The sequence below is a fragment of the Aptenodytes patagonicus genome, chromosome 4 (assembly GCF_965638725.1).
Source record: "Aptenodytes patagonicus chromosome 4, bAptPat1.pri.cur, whole genome shotgun sequence".
Lineage (NCBI taxonomy): Eukaryota > Metazoa > Chordata > Aves > Sphenisciformes > Spheniscidae > Aptenodytes > Aptenodytes patagonicus.
Genome location: NC_134952.1, coordinates 82,472,789 through 82,489,630, shown reverse-complemented (window position 1 = coordinate 82,489,630; position 16,842 = coordinate 82,472,789). Strand labels below are relative to the sequence as shown.

Here is a 16,842-nt window from a genome sequence, read left to right as displayed (position 1 = left end):
AGGACCCACCAGAACAAAACCAAGCCCGTAACCGCAGGCCAAGTGTAGTTCCTCTCCTGCACAGCGACCTCCCCTTTAACAACTGCGAGGCTTTCGAATTGGGAGAAGAAATCAGAGCACAAGATAGCCCCGCAACGCGTCGGCACTTTGTGAGCCGTTCTGAGGAAAAGAAGGCAAATACTCACACCGTCGGATCCCTGAGCAGCTCACCCGGGACAGGAACCCGAATCCTGCTCCGCTGGTTGCAGACTGCCATACCCAAGGCAGCAGCCCATCGCAGCGGACGCACGCAGGCAGGCAGAAACGGCACTGCCAGCTCGACGGGGACGTTCCCGTTTTTTCCTGGCAGAAAAGGCTTCTTTTGAACGAGGCGTCTCAAATTTCAGATGATTTTTTTCCTCAGCCAGGCCAGATGGGACCGTGAGAAGCCTCACGACGTATTCTGAGGCGTGTAACAAAATCTGCCTACCTAAGCTGAGTGTGAGATCGATGCTCCCGTCCCTGTACAGAATCCGTAGAGCCCTCCTCGCTTCTGCTACAGCCATCCGTGCTGCTGGCCGCAAATCGGGACAGCCTGGCGCTTGCCCTTAGTGCGCTTGGGATGGGCCTGGGATCTGGGAAAGCTGAAAATGTTTCTCCCTTGCCCGTCTGTCCCCACAGTTATTATTTCAAATGGGTCTTTCCAACTTCAGCTGTTGCGGATTGATTCGGAGGACGGGAGGCACATCGAGTAGTAAACATGCAGTTCATCGTCTGCGCCCACCAACCGTTTTCCTACTGTCATGGGAAAGAAAAGGACTGAACTCACCGCGTAGTCGGATCCAGCCATCGGGCTCACGAGGACCGCTCTGCGCAGGGCAGCTCCGTTAACAGCACACGCACCGCGCAGGGGCTGCTCGCTGCCTGCCCTGGCTGCGCGTCGCTGCAGAGAAGACGCTTGGACACATCCTGAACGGAGATGGTGTTTCTGCCTCACCCTTCGCTCCGAAGGATGCCGGCAGCCTTGCTGGGAAGCCGGCACCGGAGAGGTCAGCGGAGATGCCAGGGCCGCTTGGTTTCGGCTGCCGAGAGAGGCATTCGGAGCGCCCCACCAGGTCCCCATCGCCCTGACGGCCCCACCTGGAGCCTCCACCACCCACGCGCCCTTCCCCATTGGCCCCAGCTCTGCATTTAAGCTCAGGCCAGGGGGCTTCTGTCCCAGTGCAGTGGTGGCTGTGCTGTGAGTTCTCTCTTTTCTCCTTGCTAGTCTTGCTCTCTTGTTGCTGTCTTTGTTTTCTGCTTTCCTTTGGGTGGTGTTACTGGAGTGCCTTTGGCTCCTGCTTAGGGGCTGGGGGGCCGTGCGTGTGTGTGGGGGGCTCTGGTTTCCTGCTGTCCTTGGGTTTCAGTTTGTTTGTCTTCCAGTTTTGCTGTTGTCTGTCCGCATTACCATACGGAGAGCAGGGATGCTTTTCCCAGTTTAAGTCAGAGCCCTGGAGCTGCTTTTCTTGCTCTGGATGTGGAGGTGCAGGTCGGGCCTCGAGCACTCGCTGGCCTTCCCGAGACTGCCTTCCTCCACCCTTGAGCCGTGTGAGGAGGGAGGAAGCTCCTAGTGGTCACGGTGGGATGGGTATCACCAACTTTGGCTCTGGGGTCTGGGTGGGAGGTGGGTTTTGGGGAGGCAGAAACAGGTCAGGCAAAACCTGTCCTCTCGGATAGGAGGGCCAGCTAGTTTAACCCGGGCCGTACAGGCTGTTCTTCTTCCCCTGGTTCCTGCTGCCGATTTAAAAGCTGCCCTTGCCCTCTCTCCAGGGAGGCTTGGTCTAAATGCTGCAGCTCAGCACGCAGGAGAAGAGCCTGAGGGTTGCATGTTGTGCTGGGGAGTGCTCAGTGCACTGGGGATGGCTCTGGACTGCTGCTCCCCCCAGCTGTAATGGCTGGGGGGGGGTGTCAGGGGGCTGGCATCTGCAGAGGTAACTGTGACCCTGCTAACAAGCTTCTGAAGGGAAAGGGCTGCCTCAGAAAGAGCAGAAGGGGGAGGCTCTGCAATGAAACCTGTGCAGGAAACCCAGCCCTGATGTGCAGGCCAGGCACCCCCCTCCCCCCCAGGCCAGTGGTGGCTGCAGGTGACAGCCCTCCAGCCCCAGGGCTTGGCTTTGGGCTGCTCCCTCTGCTCCCCCCCTCCCTCCTCTCCCTCCTCCCTGCATCAGGCAGGAGCTGCGGGGTCTCTTCCCTCTCTGCTGCGCCCGGGGCTGCAGCCTTCCCCCTCGCTGCACTGAACAAGGGGCTGCTGCGGAGCTCTGGCACCTGTGAGTGGGGGTGTCCTGTGAGAGTGGGGTGGGGGGCTGCTTTTAACTTGGGCTGGGCTGTCCCTCCCTCTCTGCTGTAGCTGGGAGCTGAGGTAAAGCTGCAGGTGCTTTGTTAGCAACAGGCTTGTGTGTGTGTGTGAGGTGGGATGCTGATCCTGCTGCTCTGAGGGGTGTGGGGGGGGTGCCCCAATTTACTCCAGGTGTATTTTTTATCTTCAGTTGCTGCTTTCTCACAACTGTGGGAGATCACTGGGCCAGTGAAGCTCTGTTGATCCGAGATTTCGGTTTATTTCCCCTGTCCTTTTCAGCGTCACCCCCTCATCCCTGACCTCCACCCCAGCCCGGCCGGAGCGGTGTCGGCCGCCCCCCTCGCCCGCCGGGCACCCACGGGTGGGGATCCAGCCCCGCCGCTCCCGACCCCGGTGGGAAATTCCTCCCCGCCTCCGGCCGGGAGGCAGCGCTGCAGGCGGGGATGGAGCGGGGGTCAATGGGATCGGCTTCTGCGCCCGGGGAGGGTCTGGAGGCAGCGCCTGCGGCCCCGCTGGAGCTGGGCGAGCTCCCGCGCCGCCGCCCCCCGTTCCGGGCTGGGCTTCGGTCGGTTTTGTCGCTCCCTTCTGGGGAAGGATTGCTTTCGGTAGCCGGGACCCCAACGCTGTCACGCGCTCAGCTGGGTTTGAAACTGACGGAGCAGCGGCGAGGAACAACAGGGAACGGGCAGACGTTCGTCGGCGGGGTTTACCGTCTCCGCGCTGCCCCTTACGCCCGACCGGCGGCGGGGAAAGCCCTTCCCGAGACGGGCGGCGCCTCCGCCCCGGCCCCGCGCGCGGCGGGGCGTCACGAACGCGCTGCCGCTGTCGGCGGCGGGTTTATGTCCCCTGATCTTTCCCCTCCCGGGCGCTGCCGGCCCCGCGCCGCCGCCCCTCGCCGGGCGGAGCGGCCCCTCCCGCTCCCCGCCGGTGCCGTCACGGCCTTGCAGCCAACCAGGGGCTTTGGTTTGGCGGCGCTGCAAGTGACGCCGATGACGCCACGGGCCGGGGGATGAGCGAGGAGGCGGGCGGGCGGGCGGGCGGCGGGACCCGGGGCGGCCCCGGCGGGCGGGGCGATGTCTATAAAAGGAGTGGGCGGGGACGGGTGGGCGGTGGCGGCCCGCGGGGGCGGGGCGTGGGTCCCGGCCCGGGGGCGGCTCTGCCGGCGGGCGCGGGGCGCCGGGGAATAAAGCCCGGAGGGCCGGAGCCCGGCGCCCCCCGTCCTCGCCGGTCCCCGAGCGCCGCCGGGGCTCCCGGGGCCGGCCCCGGCCCCAGCCGCGGGGCTGGGGAGCAGAGAGAGGGGCCGGGCCGGGCTCCGGGGCGGAGAGCGGGGGTACGGGGCTGAGGCTGAGCAGAGCCGGAGCTGGGCCCGGGCGCGTTTCGGGGAGCCCAGCCCCGGTCGGGGGCTGCGGAGCAGAGAGCCGGTCCCGCGTTCCCGGGCCGCGAGGGCGGCTGCCGGGGGGCTCCGGGCCCGGCTCCGAAACAGAGCCCGAGCCCTGTGCGTGGCGGGGCTTGAAACCGGGCCCGTGGGGCCGGATCTGGGGCTCCGGAGCAGCCCGAGGCCTGCGCGGCGCAGACTCGGAACCGGGCTCGGCGGCCGGATCTGGGGCTCCGGAGCAGCGAGGGGATCCGGCGGGGTTTGGGGCTCGGGCCCGCGGAGCGGAGGCAGTCGCCCCTGTCCCAGCCTTGGAAACGGAGACCGAGTCCTGCGCGTCGGGGCTCGGAACCGGGCACTCAGCCCTGACCTTTGGGGGCTCGAAGCAGAGACCAAGTCCTGCGTGTTCGGGCTCAGAAACGGAGACCAGGTCCTGCGTTTGGGGGTCCTGAAGCAGAGACCCAGCCCTGTGCTTTGGGGGGCTCAAAACAAGGCTCACGTGGCCAGTTCTAGAGCTTAGAAACAGAGACCAAGTCCTGCGTTTTGGGGCCCTGAAGCCAGGCTCACTGAACCAGTGCTTGGACTCCCACAGGGAGACTAAGTCCTGCGTTTGGGGGGCTTGAAACCGGGCTCATTTGGCCGGGCTCGAGCTTAGAAACAGAGACTAAGTCCTGCATTTTGGGGTCTTGAAACCAGGGTCAACAGCCAGGTTTAGGGCTCCCACAGGGAGACTAAGTGCTGCGTTTGGGGGGCTTGAAACAGGGCTCATTTGGCCGGGCTCGAGCTTAGAAACAGAGACTAAGTCCTGCATTTTGGGGTCTTGAAACCAGGGTCAACAGCCAGGTTTAGGGCTCCCACAGGGAGACTAAAAGTGCTGCGTTTGGGGGGCTCACAACAAGGCTCACGTGGCCAGTTTTAGAAAGAGAGACCAAGTCCTGCGTTTTGGGGTCTAGAAACCAGGCTCACTAAACCAGTGTTTGGGCTCCCACAGGGAGACCAAGTCCTGCGTTTGGGGGGCTCGAAATGAGGCTCATTTGGCCAGTTTTAGGACTGAGAAACAGAGACCAAGTCCTGCGTATTGGAGTCTTGAAACCAGGCTCATTTGGCCAGTTTTGGGGGCTCACACAGAGAGACACCAAGTGCTGCGTTTGCAGGGCTGGAAACAGAGACCAAGCCCTGTGTTTCTGGGGCTTGAAACCGGGCTCAGTGGGCCAGGTTTAGGGCTCACGCAGACAGACCCGGTCCTGCAGTCAGGGGGCTCGAAACAGGGCTCATGTGGCCGGTCTTGGAAACAGAGACCAAGTCCTGCGTTTGGGGTCCTGAAGCCGGGGTCAGTAAGCCGGTTTAGGGCTCCCACAGAGAGAGACCAAGTGCTGCCTTTGGGGGGCTCGAAGCAGAGACCCAGCCCTGTGCTTGGCGGGGCTCACAACAAGGCTCATGTGGCCAGTCTCGGGGCTCAGAACCAGCCCCAGCCCCGCGTTTTGGGGCTTGAAGCCGGGCTCGCCGGGCCAGGCCTAGGGCTGAGGCAGACGGACCCGGCCCTGCCTCCGGGGGGCTCGAAGCAGGGCCCCAGCCCGGCCTCTTCGGGCTCAGCCAGGGGCCCGGCGGCTCTTCCCGGGGTCACCCCGGGGCCGGGCTGGCCGCGGCGGGGCCGGGGCAGCGCCCGCAGCCCCTCTCTGGGCCCCGGGAGCAGGAGGCCGGGCGGGAGCGGGCCCGGGGCAGACGGTGCCCGTCCGAGCCCCCGCGCTCGGGGCGGCCCGGGCCCGGCGAGCCCCGGCGCCGCCGGCCATCTCCCGCCTTCGCTCCGCGCCTGCGCGAAGCCGCCGCCTTTCCTCCGCGGCCCCGGCCCCGGCCGAGCCCCGGCTCCCCGCGGCCCAAGCGGGACCGTGCCCCCAGCCCCGCGCAGGCGGCGGCCGCCGACAGGAGCGGGCAGCGCGGGACTTGGGCCCCGGGGCCCGGCCGCCGGCCCCCGCTCCCCGCCCGAGGCCCGGCCCCGGAGCGCGGCTCCTCCTGCCCGCGGCGCCGGGACGGAGGCGGCGAGGCCGGGCTCGGGGCGCTCGGGTGGGGCCGGGCCCAGCCCCGGCGCTGCCGCGCTCCTCCGGCTCCGCGGGGCGGGACAGAGCCCCGGGACCCGCAACCCGCCCGGGGAGAGGCGGACGCCGGTCGAGGCTCCCCCGCCGGCAGCAGCAGCAGCAGAGCCCCGCGCCCGCGAGGCCCCGCGCCCAGGCCCGGCCTCACCGCCCCCCGCTCCGCACGGCCCCGGGAGAGGCCCCCGGGCCGGGGCTCCGTCCCCGCGTCCCGCTACCGGCGTCCGCCGCGCTCGGGGCCGGGGCGGTTCTGGCGGCGGAAGAGGAGACGCGGGCGCGGGGCGGGGCGCGGAGGGGCGGGGCCTCAGCGCGCCTGCGCGGGGCGTGCCGGGCGCAGGGGCGGGGCGAGTGGGCGGAGCCTCGGGGGCGTGGCCCGGCACAGGTGCGAGGGGGCGTTGGCCGAGGGCGCCTGCGCGGGGCGGGTGCTGGCACAGGTGCGAGGGCGGGGCGAGTGGGCGGTGCCCCGGGGCGCCTGCGCGGGGCGGGGCCGAGGAGATTTGAGCCCCGGCGGCCGCCGTCTGCCTCATTTTGTCGTTCCCCCCCGGCGGCGGCGCCCGCGGCCCCGGGGCGGCAGCGGCCGGGCCGGGCCGGGCTCCCCCGGCGGGGCCAGGTGAGGCGCGGGGGGCTCGGCCCGGGAGGCTCGGCCCGGGAGCGGAGCCGCGTCTGGGACCGGGAAGCGGGGAAGGGCCCGCGGCCGAGCGGGGCCGCGGCCCGGGGGGGTGTCCGGGCCGGGGCTGGGGTAGGTGGTCAAGTGCCGGTGCGCGGGCGGCCGCGCTGGCGGTGGCTCCGCGGAGGAGCCGTCGGGGCTCGGGGCGCCGGGGAATAAAGCCCGGAGGGCCGGAGCCCGGCGCCCCCCGTCCTCGCCCGAGCCGCCCGGGGCCGTGCCCGCCCCGCGGGTCCCCCTGACCAGTTCCCAAGCACCGCCCGGCAGCGCCGGGGCTCCCGGGCCCGTCCGACCCCGCAGGCGGGGCAGGGGGGGTGCGGGGCTCGGCCGGGTGTTTTCGGGGAATCACAACCTCGGGCCGGGGCTCGGCGGCACAGACCGGGCCGGGCCTTTCCCAGGTCGGAGCCCTGAGCCCCGGTCCGGCGTTTCTGGGTCTGGGGAAGGGGCTGCCGGGGCTGGAGCAGGGCCCGAGTCCTGGGTGTTTGGGCTGGGAAACGGGGACCTGGCTGGGGGGGGCTGACATGGGGCTGGGTGGCAGGAGGGTGTTGGGGTGTGGGTGGGAGGGCGCTGGGGTGCAGGTGGGAGGGGGGCAGGGTGGGTGCGGGTGGGAGGGCATTGGGGTGGGAGGGGGGCAGGCTGGGTGGGTGTGGGAGGTGGGTGGGCGGGCAGGGTGCGTGGACCCCCACCGGAGGTGGGGGTCCGGTCGTGTTGGTCCCCGCAGTTAGGGAGGCCGGCATGCACCAGGCCGAATTAAACGTCTGAGATAGTCTCTGGGGGAAACGGCGCTTTCTTCGCCCGTCCAGGTCTTTATTCCGGGGGTGTACAACCCCCGGGAGGGTGCGTGAACAATAAACACCAACTCGTTAGTCAACGTGTGTACAGTTATGACATTTAATATTCATATCCAAGTTATGACAGTGATTGATTTACGACCTTGCCAAAAGCCAAGATCGTTTCAACAAGCACAAGCTGGAACGAATGAGCTGGAGCCGCAGAGCAACCGGAGCCAGAACAAGCTGGTGCTGAAACGAACTGGAAGCCAGGAGGAGCTGGAACCATCCACGAACTGGAGCCAAAACTGAGCTGGAGCCATCGAGGAGCTGGAACCATCCACGAGCTGGAGCCAAAACTGAGCTGGAGCCATCGAGGAGCTGGAACCATCCACGAACTGGAGCCAAAACTGAGCTGGAGCCAAAACTGAGCTGGAGCCATCCATGAGCTGGACCTGAAACCAGAGCAGAAAAACTGGTACAGGGACCAAAACTGAGCTGGGGCTGGAACGAGCTGGACCAGAAACAAACAGGAGCCCGAACAAACAAGCTGGACCCAAAACAAACGGGGGCCCAAACAACTGACCTGGATCCGTGCAGGCCCCGCAGCGTCTCCGGGCGGGCGCAGGCAGGTCTGTCCCCAGCCAGGAGCGGGGGCAGGCGGCGGCCTCGGCGTAGGCAGCCCGGCTTCTTCCTGGGGCTCCACTCCCAGCGTGGCTGGGTCTCCTCCGTCTGTCCGTCCGTCCCTGCACAGGGGGAGATGTGGGACAATCAGCTCCCGGCAGCACGGCCCGGCCCAAAGAGCCCCTGAAGCTGCTGCCCTGCAAACCCTGCTGCCTCCTGGGCACGGGCAGCTCTGCTCAGACCCCTCGGCAGCAGCAACCCCGCACCGCACACCTATGATGGGAGGGGAGGGAGCAACGGGACATTTCTGGTGTCCCGTCCCCGTTTCTGCCCGGAAGGGTGGGCGAGAGCCAGGATCTGGCTGAAAACCCACCCACGCAGCAGCGGTGGCAGCACAGACCGATGACCGGCAGCCCCAGACTGGGGACGGGGCCGGACCCCGACAGCACCCGCACCCACTCCCCAAACACCCCTCGCAGCCACGGCCCCCCGAAATGTGCGGCCCAGCCCTGGCTCAGGGTGGGCTACGGGGTTGGGAACCACAGGGCCCCCCTGCTCCCACAAACAGCCTCTGGCCACGGGGGTACCCTGCCTGGGCAGGTGCAGGCCCTGGCCCTGCGGTGCTGAGCTCCTGTGAACCCCAAGGGACGCACGCTGGCACCTGCACCAGCACTGCCCCGCTGACGCTGGGACCCCTCCTTCCTCCCAAGGGCCCCACAGGGAGCCCTGACGGGGTACAGGGCCCGCCCTCCCCGTCCCTCAGCCGCCAGGACGAGGGGCAAAGCCGAAGTGCCCCGAGCACAAAACCGCTCCCCGGAGCTCCCCATTGCCCGACCCCCCGGCGCACGGCAGCCCCCAGCACCTACCTGCCAGCTGGCACCCCGCTCCCATGGCCTGGGGGGGCAGGATCCCTGCCTGCCCCTCCGACCCTGGGGACCCTGGTGCCTCCTGCGGCACCCGGAGATCCCCGGGGAGCCGAGCGCCCCGCTCCCACCGCACAGCTCCGCTCAGCCGCCGCCTCGGGGCACTCGCCTTACCGGCCACGTCCTCCCCGTCGGCGTCCCCCGGCGCTCATCACCGTAGGGCCGCGCTCCTCGCCCAGGCACCGGGATGAGCCTTCCCCACGCGTCGGCACAGCCACGAGGCATCACCTGGGCCACCAACACCTCCTGCGGGACTGGTGGCACCGGGACAGTCGTCGCTCCCTGTGCCCAAACTTTCTTGAGCTGAAAAAGAAGTTTTTAGGTAAAACCACGGCTTCAAACACAGCTCAGAGCCACCCCAAGGCTCCACCACAGGAGCACCCTGACGCTGCCACCTCCGGTCCTCGGGCATCTGCCTGTGAGGATGACGCTGGCCAGGGCTGAACCCCAGCGGAAACCAGTTCCCCCCGGCCCGAGCTCTCCCTGGCTCCGGCAGAGCCAGCGCCAGGCCGGAGGGTCTGTCCTGCCGGCAGCCGCTCCGGAAAAGGGCTGGGGAGAAGAAACCAGAGGGTGCCTGTGCCAGGAGGAGGGAGCCCGGCGGCAGGAGGGGTCACCGGGAGACCCCCAGCCCCGCCGGGTCCCCTTCTCCCCCAGGGGACACGGCTGGGAGCCAGGCCCAGGAGCCGCCGGCGTCATCGAGCAGGGACTGATCCCCTGGTGGAAATCGGGAGCTGCTCGGGACTCCCAGCCCCACAGGCTGCAGCCGCTGCCCCCCGAGAGGGGACCCCCAGAGCGGAGGAGTGGAGCAGGGCCCCGCACCTGTCAATAGATTCGCAGCGGGCCCGTGCCGGCCGAGGAGGGAGGCTGGGACGCCAAGTACAGGATCACAAGAGGAAATACTTACTCATGCGCATGAGGCCTCCCAGCCAAATCGGGGCACCCCGAACGTGGGTTCACCCGGGGTTCTCGCACCCTTCAAACCTTCAGGTCCACCACGTTTGACTCGTCACCGGCACCCGCGCTACCGATTACTGATCACAGAAAAACTTGGCACAGCAACTCTATTTCCGCGGCGTTCTCGCTGCCCTGTCTGCTGATCCAGACGCCCTGGAGTCCGTCTGGCCAGAGTCGCTTCTCCGTGGCGCCAGCCGACGCCGGGAGGGGTTCAAAGCCGCCTCAGAGGGGCTGGGATGGCGGCGTTACCTCGGATGTCCCAGGGCGTCCTTTATCCTTCAGGGACAGCTCTCGGCTTCCACGAGGTCAAGTCCTCACGCCCAGGGCCCGGCCGCCCTTTAGTTTGTTCTACTTCAGCACGAACACTGCCCACGTCTGGGGTAAAACTCCAGCCCCTCGTCACACTGCGCTGCAGAACGGGAACTAGTGCAGATGAGCAAAGTTAATACGCTTTCCTACGATAAACACCGACCGACGTCATCGTTGGGGAAGGGCGTTTTCCTGACACAGCCCGGGCAGGGGGGCACGCGCAGCACACGCCGCTGCCTGGAGCCGCCCCCGTGGCTCCCCCCGAGGCCTCTCAGAGCGAGTCCCGCAGGGAGGCGTCAGCCCCTGGGACGTCGGCTGGGGGATCTGCCGTAGCCCCAGACCCCCAGGAGCTCCACTCCCCTCTCCCGCGCCCCGAGCACGGTCACTGCAGCCCCCACCAATGTCCCCACTCACCAGTGCTGGGAGCAGCCACGGCGTCATCCAGCTGCCCCGACGCTGGCAGCCTTGCAAGCGAGCGGCCGTCGTGCCCGGCACGCTGCAGAGCCCCGCGGAGCTGCCAGAGCCCAGGCAGCGCAGGCAGCGCAGCGACAGCAGCTCCCGCAGCCGGGAAACATCGCGGCCAGCGCCGCCTCTGCCCACGGTCACTCGTGGGCTCCTGGCAAAAACCCAGCGGCTGAGAGTGCGCGGGGTCAGGCACACGGACGGGAAGGGCTCGGAGAGGGACGGGGGATGATAAAGCACTCCGTTTTCTGGAGGGGGGAAGAAAAGCGTGGTAAAAATCAATGCACAAACACAACAGCTGCCGGGCAAAGTCGAAACTTTAATCTTCAATCTGAAGTTTTAACTCTCCACCTTAACCGTAGCCCGTGGCCAGCGAGCACACGCAGGGGACTGGTAAACAGCTGCTTGAACACATCAGCTCATGAACTGCACTAACCAAAAGGAAACAAAAATGCGTTTAATGACACCCTCGATCTGGTCAGAAACTCCTGCAGAAAGGCTGTTCTTGTCCGGGTGACCTGAGGAACCGCTGCAGCAGTTCTGGTCCCAGCCCTGCTGCCCCCAGCCACGCAGGGGACACGACCCCCCCCAGCCCCAGCCCCAGCCCCAGCCCCAGCCCTGCTGGGAACCAGCTCCAGCTCTTGGGTTTTTGCAGGAAGAAACAAAACCCATCCTTCAAAGTAACTGCCGACACCTGAAGCTGAGAACAGGAAGAAATTGTGGACAAACCCAGGCAACGGAAGGCAGCTGGAGCCAATTCGGGTGCCTCCAGCTCTCGGTGCCTCTCCTCCTGCCTCCTGTTACTCACTGTGGTTAGGGCAGTAACAAGCACCTCTGCTTCCCCTCTTTGGAGAGCCCCAGGGAATTCTGACAGTCAGTCAGTCAATCCATCATCCAGTCTGTGGGTTTGGATGCCAAGATCGTGTCCAGGGAGCGCCCCGGCCTCTGCAGCCCAAACCATCCCGGCCTGCCCGGGGCTGGAAATGGGCGCAGCCCGGCGCAGGCAAGATAAAATGTCTCATTTTGGGACCTTGGCAAACCCAGCAGTACTCGCATTACACGGGGACCCTACAATCCGCACCAGAAATGCGTTAACTCCACCAAAGGAGGCCTCAGGCACGGCTCCCTCCCTCCCACCCACCCACATCTGCCACCCCCCAAGAGCCCTCACGGCACGGCAGAACCCGCAGTCGTGGCCCCCACCCCAAAGCCCCCCGTCCCCTGAGCCTGCACGGAGGGACGCCCGTGCCCAGGCCGCTTTGGCCCCCGGCGGGGACGTGCAGCGGCTTCGGGAACACCAAAAGCGGCAGCGGTGCCGAGGGGAACTGAACGTGACAGTGAAGCAGCACCCAAAACCCTGCCCCGAGAGCCGGGGGTGCGGGTGACGGTGCTGTAACAAACCTGGGACGCAGCCTGAAAAGCAGAGCTGCAGCAAACGGGTTTGTCCTGCTGACACGCAGCGTGAAGGGCCCCGTGCCCCCCAAAGCGGGGCAGGACCTGCCGCCCGCCCCACGCACGAGTGGCCACCGACCCCCCAAAATGGGGTACAGCTCAGGGAGAGACGTTACGTCCCCACGCGCAGTTTGGGGACCCCCCCCAGAACGCAGAGCCCCGTGCCAACAGGCAGGGGTAGCGTCTCCCGTGCCGACGCAGGGAGGGTGAAGCGTGAGCGGTGCCCGCGCACGTCAGGCCTCGCCCACGGTGCCGCCCCGCGTGTACAACACGTGGAACAACGCGCCAGGACGAGCAGAGCGCCAGGAGATGAAACTGCCCCGTAACTCCCGACGCGCACGGCCAGAAACGAGCGCAGGGCCGAACGCCAGCCGGGGAGCCCCCCGCGACCCGAGAGCAGCAGCAGCAGCAGCTCCCGGGATGAGGCGTGGGGCACAAGCCCCCCCGCCCACCCCCGCGGGGGTGCTCACAGGGGACGGTCGCCCACAGACACCCCACAGGCGTCGCACCCAGCGTCACTCCCTGCGCACCCTCCCCGCGGGGCGGCGTCTCTGCACGGGGGGGCCCCGCACCCCCCGCGGGGCTGCTCCGGGACAGAGCTGACCCCTCCTGCCGCCCCGACCCGGGCGGGGGCCCAACGCCCCCCAGCCCCGGGCCCCGCCGCCCCCACACCCCAGCCAGGCCCCAACCCGGGGACGGGGGGGACAAACACCCCCAACCCCGGGCACCCCCTCAGGCCCGCCCCGGGCCCGGACACCCCCTCCCCAAGCCGCGGCCGGGACCAATCAACCCCCCACCCCCCCCGGCCCTGACCGGGCCCGGCGTTCGCCAGGGGCACGGCGGGGCCCCCAGGTCGCCCGGAGACGGGCCCTCAGGGCCCGGGCGCGGCAGGGACCCCCCCTCGCCAGGCAGGGACGCCCCTCGCCAGTCCAGGACCCCCCCAATGCCAGTCAGGGACCCCCCTCGCCCGCCGGGGACCCCCCTCGCCCGCCGGCACCTGCTCCCGCCGCCCCGTCCCGCGCGCCGCTCCCGCGGCGGAGGCGCCCCCTGGCGGCGGCCACCGGTACTGCGCCCCGGGGCCTCTTGTAGCCTCGGGGGAGAGGTGGGTGTCGACACGCCCCTGCCGAGCGGGAGGGGCCCGGCCCGCGCCGACCAATCAGCGGTGCCGGCCCCTCCGGGGAGCAGCCAATAGCGAGGCGGGGCGGGAGCGGCCCCCGCCGGTGGCGCCGCCTGGCGGAGGCGAGGCGCCGCGGCAGGTAGCGCCCGCCGCCGGGAGCCGCCGCGGGGTCCGGGCGGGGCGGGCGCGGTGCCGGGGCGGGCGGTGGCCCCGGGGCGGGCGGTGGCCCCGGGCTGGCCGGTGGCCCCGGGCTGGCTCGGCTCCCTTAGCGTTCCTTCGACGGGCGGTGGCGTTTGCTGCAGGCGGCGGGTGCCTGCCCGGACTCCCCTTGCCCCTACGCGGGCACCTGCCGAGCTCGCCGGCACCGCCGCCTTCCCCGGGCCTTCCCCCGGGTGATTCCTCTGTAAAATCGCCGTAGCCAAAGATAGTTTCCTTTTAAATTCCCATCCAGTGAAAGATGGAGGGAAAGGGCAGTTACGCCACACCGGGGGGAAGGGGAGCACCAAGTGTAAAAGCTGGCCGATCCGGGTTTTGAAATGCCATTCAAGAAACCTTTTCCAGCGTTCGCCCTTTTCCTGCCTGCGCAGGCCGGGGCGTATGTGCTCACAGCCGGCGAACACCGCCGGGCAGCAGGGAAACAGGGAAAAACGAGATCCCGCCTCAGCACGTGCCGTACGGGCTGCACGACGGGGAGCTCTTTGCAGTTTCTCTCCTACAAAGGGCGTCCTCTTCCAGCCCTCCAGCAGCAGCAGCATCTCTGTGAATTTGTTTTAAATTAACCTTTCCTGACCGCGTGGGCATTCAGTAATACAGACTATTCCAAGTGAAGGCTTTCTAATGCTCCGGGGAACTTTCAAAACCACCACCTCCATCAGAAATACTTCGTGTCGCGCTGTCCTAAGATCCCACCGAGTGACTACCTGGCTCTTGCTTTCCTTGGGTGAATAAACGCAGAGCTTCCCTCTTCCCTGGTATTTCTTACTGACGAGCTCCCCGACGTGGCAGCCAGAAATCACATTGCTGCGACATAAATCGTGGCCTTGCGCTCGGGGTGAAGTTCGATACCGTTTTCACGGTCTCGCCCGCCGAGGCCATCCTACCCTCTCAGCCGGTCCTCGGGCAGCGCGTCACGGTGGCACAGACGCCCGCCACGCCGTGCTGGAGAGGGCAGGTAACCCCCTCTAATAGGTGCGGTGGCAGACAGAAAGCAGGCGAGCCGCAGCTCACACACACACACACACGTTATTTGGAGATAAAAGCAAAAGCACTCACCCCGGGCTGGATATATTTTGGGAACGATTGCTCCGGTATACAGAGGAGGGGGGATCGTTATCCCCTGAGGCTATCACAAGCGCCCACAATGACATCCCACGCAACAGCAGGGTCACAGTCTGCTTCAGGTCCCACCAGAACAAAACCAAGCCCGTAACCGCAGGCCCAAGCGTAGTTCCTCTCCTGCACAGCGACCTCCCCTTTAACAACTAAAAGACTTTCAAATTAGGAGAAGAAATCAGAGCACAAGATAGCCCCGCAACACACGGACACTTTGTGAGCCGTTCTGAGGAAAAGAAGGCAAATACTCACACCGTCGGATCCCTGAGCAGCTCACCCGGGACACGAACCCGAATCCTGCTCCGCTGGTTGCAGACTGCCATACCCAAGGCAGCAGCCCATCGCAGCGGACGCACGCAGGCAGGCAGAAACGGCACTGCCAGCTCGACGGGGACGTTCCCGTTTTTTCCTGGCAGAAAAGGCTTCTTTTGAACGAGGCGTCTCAAATTTCAGACCATTTTTTTCCTCCGCCAGGCCAGATGGGACCGTGAGAAGCCTCACGACGTATTCTGAGGCGTGTAACAAAATCTACCTACCTAAGCTGAGTGTGAGATCGATGCTCCCGTCCCTGTACAGAATCCGTAGAGCCCTCCTCGCTTCTGCTACAGCCATCCGTGCTGCTGGCCGCAAATCGGGACAGCCTGGCGCTTGCCCTTAGTGCGCTTGGGATGGGCCTGGGATCTGGGAAAGCTGAAAATGTTTCTCCCTTGCCCGTCTGTCCCCGCAGTTATTATTTCAAATGGGTCTTTCCAACTTCAGCTGTTGCGGATTGATTCGGAGGACGGGAGGCACATCGAGTAGTAAACATGCAGTTCATCGTCTGCGCCCACCAACCGTTTTCCTACTGTCATGGGAAAGAAAAGGACTGAACTCACCGCGTAGTCGGATCCAGCCATCGGGCTCACGAGGACCGCTCTGCGCAGGGCAGCTCCGTTAACAGCACACGCACCGCGCAGGGGCTGCTCGCTGCCTGCCCTGGCTGCGCGTCGCTGCAGAGAAGACGCTTGGACGCATCCTGAACGGAGATGGTGTTTCTGCCTCACCCTTCGCTCCGAAGGATGCCGGCAGCCTTGCTGGGAAGCCGGCACCGGAGAGGTCAGCGGAGACGCCAGGGCCGCTTGGTTTCGGCTGCCGAGAGAGGCATTCGGAGCGCCCCACCAGGTCCCCATCGCCCTGACGGCCCCACCTGGAGCCTCCACCACCCACGCGCCCTTCCCCATTGGCCCCAGCTCTGCATTTAAGCTCAGGCCAGGGGGCTTCTGTCCCAGTGCAGTGGTGGCTGTGCTGTGAGTTCTCTCTTTTCTCCTTGCTAGTCTTGCTCCCTTGCTGCTGTCTTTGTTTTCTGCTTTCCTTTGGGTGGTGTTACTGGAGTGCCTTTGGCTCCTGCTTAGGGGCTGGGGGGCCGTGTGTGTGTGGGGGGGGGGCTCTGGTTTCCTGCTGTCCTTGGGTTTCAGTTTGTTTGTCTTCCAGTTTTGCTGTTGTCTGTCCGCCTTACCATACGGAGAGCAGGGATGCTTTTCCCAGTTTAAGTCAGAGCCCTGGAGCTGCTTTTCTTGCTCTGGATGTGGAGGTGCAGGTTGGGCCTCGAGCACTCGCTGGCCTTCCCGAGACTGCCTTCCTCCACCCTTGAGCCGTGTGAGGAGGGAGGAAGCTCCTAGTGGTCACGGTGGGATGGGTATCACCAACTTTGGCTCTGGGGTCTGGGTGGGAGGTGGGTTTTGGGGAGGCAGAAACAGGTCAGGCAAAACCTGTCCTCTCGGATAGGAGGGCCAGCTAGTTTAACCCGGGCCGTACAGGCTGTTCTTCTTCCCCTGGTTCCTGCTGCCGATTTAAAAGCTGCCCTTGCCCTCTCTCCAGGGAGGCTTGGTCTAAATGCTGCAGCTCAGCATGCAGGAGAAGAGCCTGAGGGTTGCATGTTGTGCTGGGGAGTGCTCAGTGCACTGGGGATGGCTCTGGACTGCTGCTCCCCCCAGCTGTAATGGCTGGGGGGGGTGTCAGGGGGCTGGCATCTGCAGAGGTAACTGTGACCCTGCTAACAAGCTTCTGAAGGGAAAGGGCTGCCTCAGAAAGAGCAGAAGGGGGAGGCTCTGCAATGAAACCTGTGCAGGAAACCCAGCCCTGATGTGCAGGCCAGGCACCCCCCTCCCCCCCAGGCCAGTGGTGGCTGCAGGTGACAGCCCTCCAGCCCCAGGGCTTGGCTTTGGGCTGCTCCCTCTGCTCCCCCCTCCCTCCTCTCCCTCCTCCCTGCATCAGGCAGGAGCTGCGGGGTCTCTTCCCTCTCTGCTGCGCCCGGGGCTGCAGCCTTCCCCCTCGCTGCACTGAACAAGGGGCTGCTGCGGAGCTCTGGCACCTGTGAGTGGGGGTGTCCTGTGAGAGTGGGGTGGGGGGCTGCTTTTAACTTGGGCTGGGCTGTCCCTCCCTCTCTGCTGTAGCTGGGAGCTGAGGTAAAGCTGCAGGTGCTT

General features: G+C 66.3%; 1 long non-coding RNA gene across 5 annotated transcripts; it reads right to left on the bottom strand.

Moving 5' to 3' along the window:
• Positions 1–7,622: 7,622 nt before the first annotated feature.
• Positions 7,623–12,977, bottom strand: LOC143159861 (uncharacterized). Of its 5 annotated transcripts, none has more exons than XR_012995242.1 (7): positions 12,929–12,977; positions 10,831–10,905; positions 10,432–10,727; positions 9,659–10,131; positions 8,698–9,057; positions 7,794–7,953; positions 7,623–7,662 (listed from the first exon to the last, which is right to left on the bottom strand). It is a non-coding gene; the product is annotated as an uncharacterized LOC143159861 (long non-coding RNA). The 5 variants fall into 5 exon arrangements; XR_012995243.1 differs by having other exon boundaries at positions 8,864–9,057; XR_012995245.1 differs by having other exon boundaries at positions 8,869–9,057.
• Between the last annotated feature and the right edge of the window lie 3,865 nt (positions 12,978–16,842).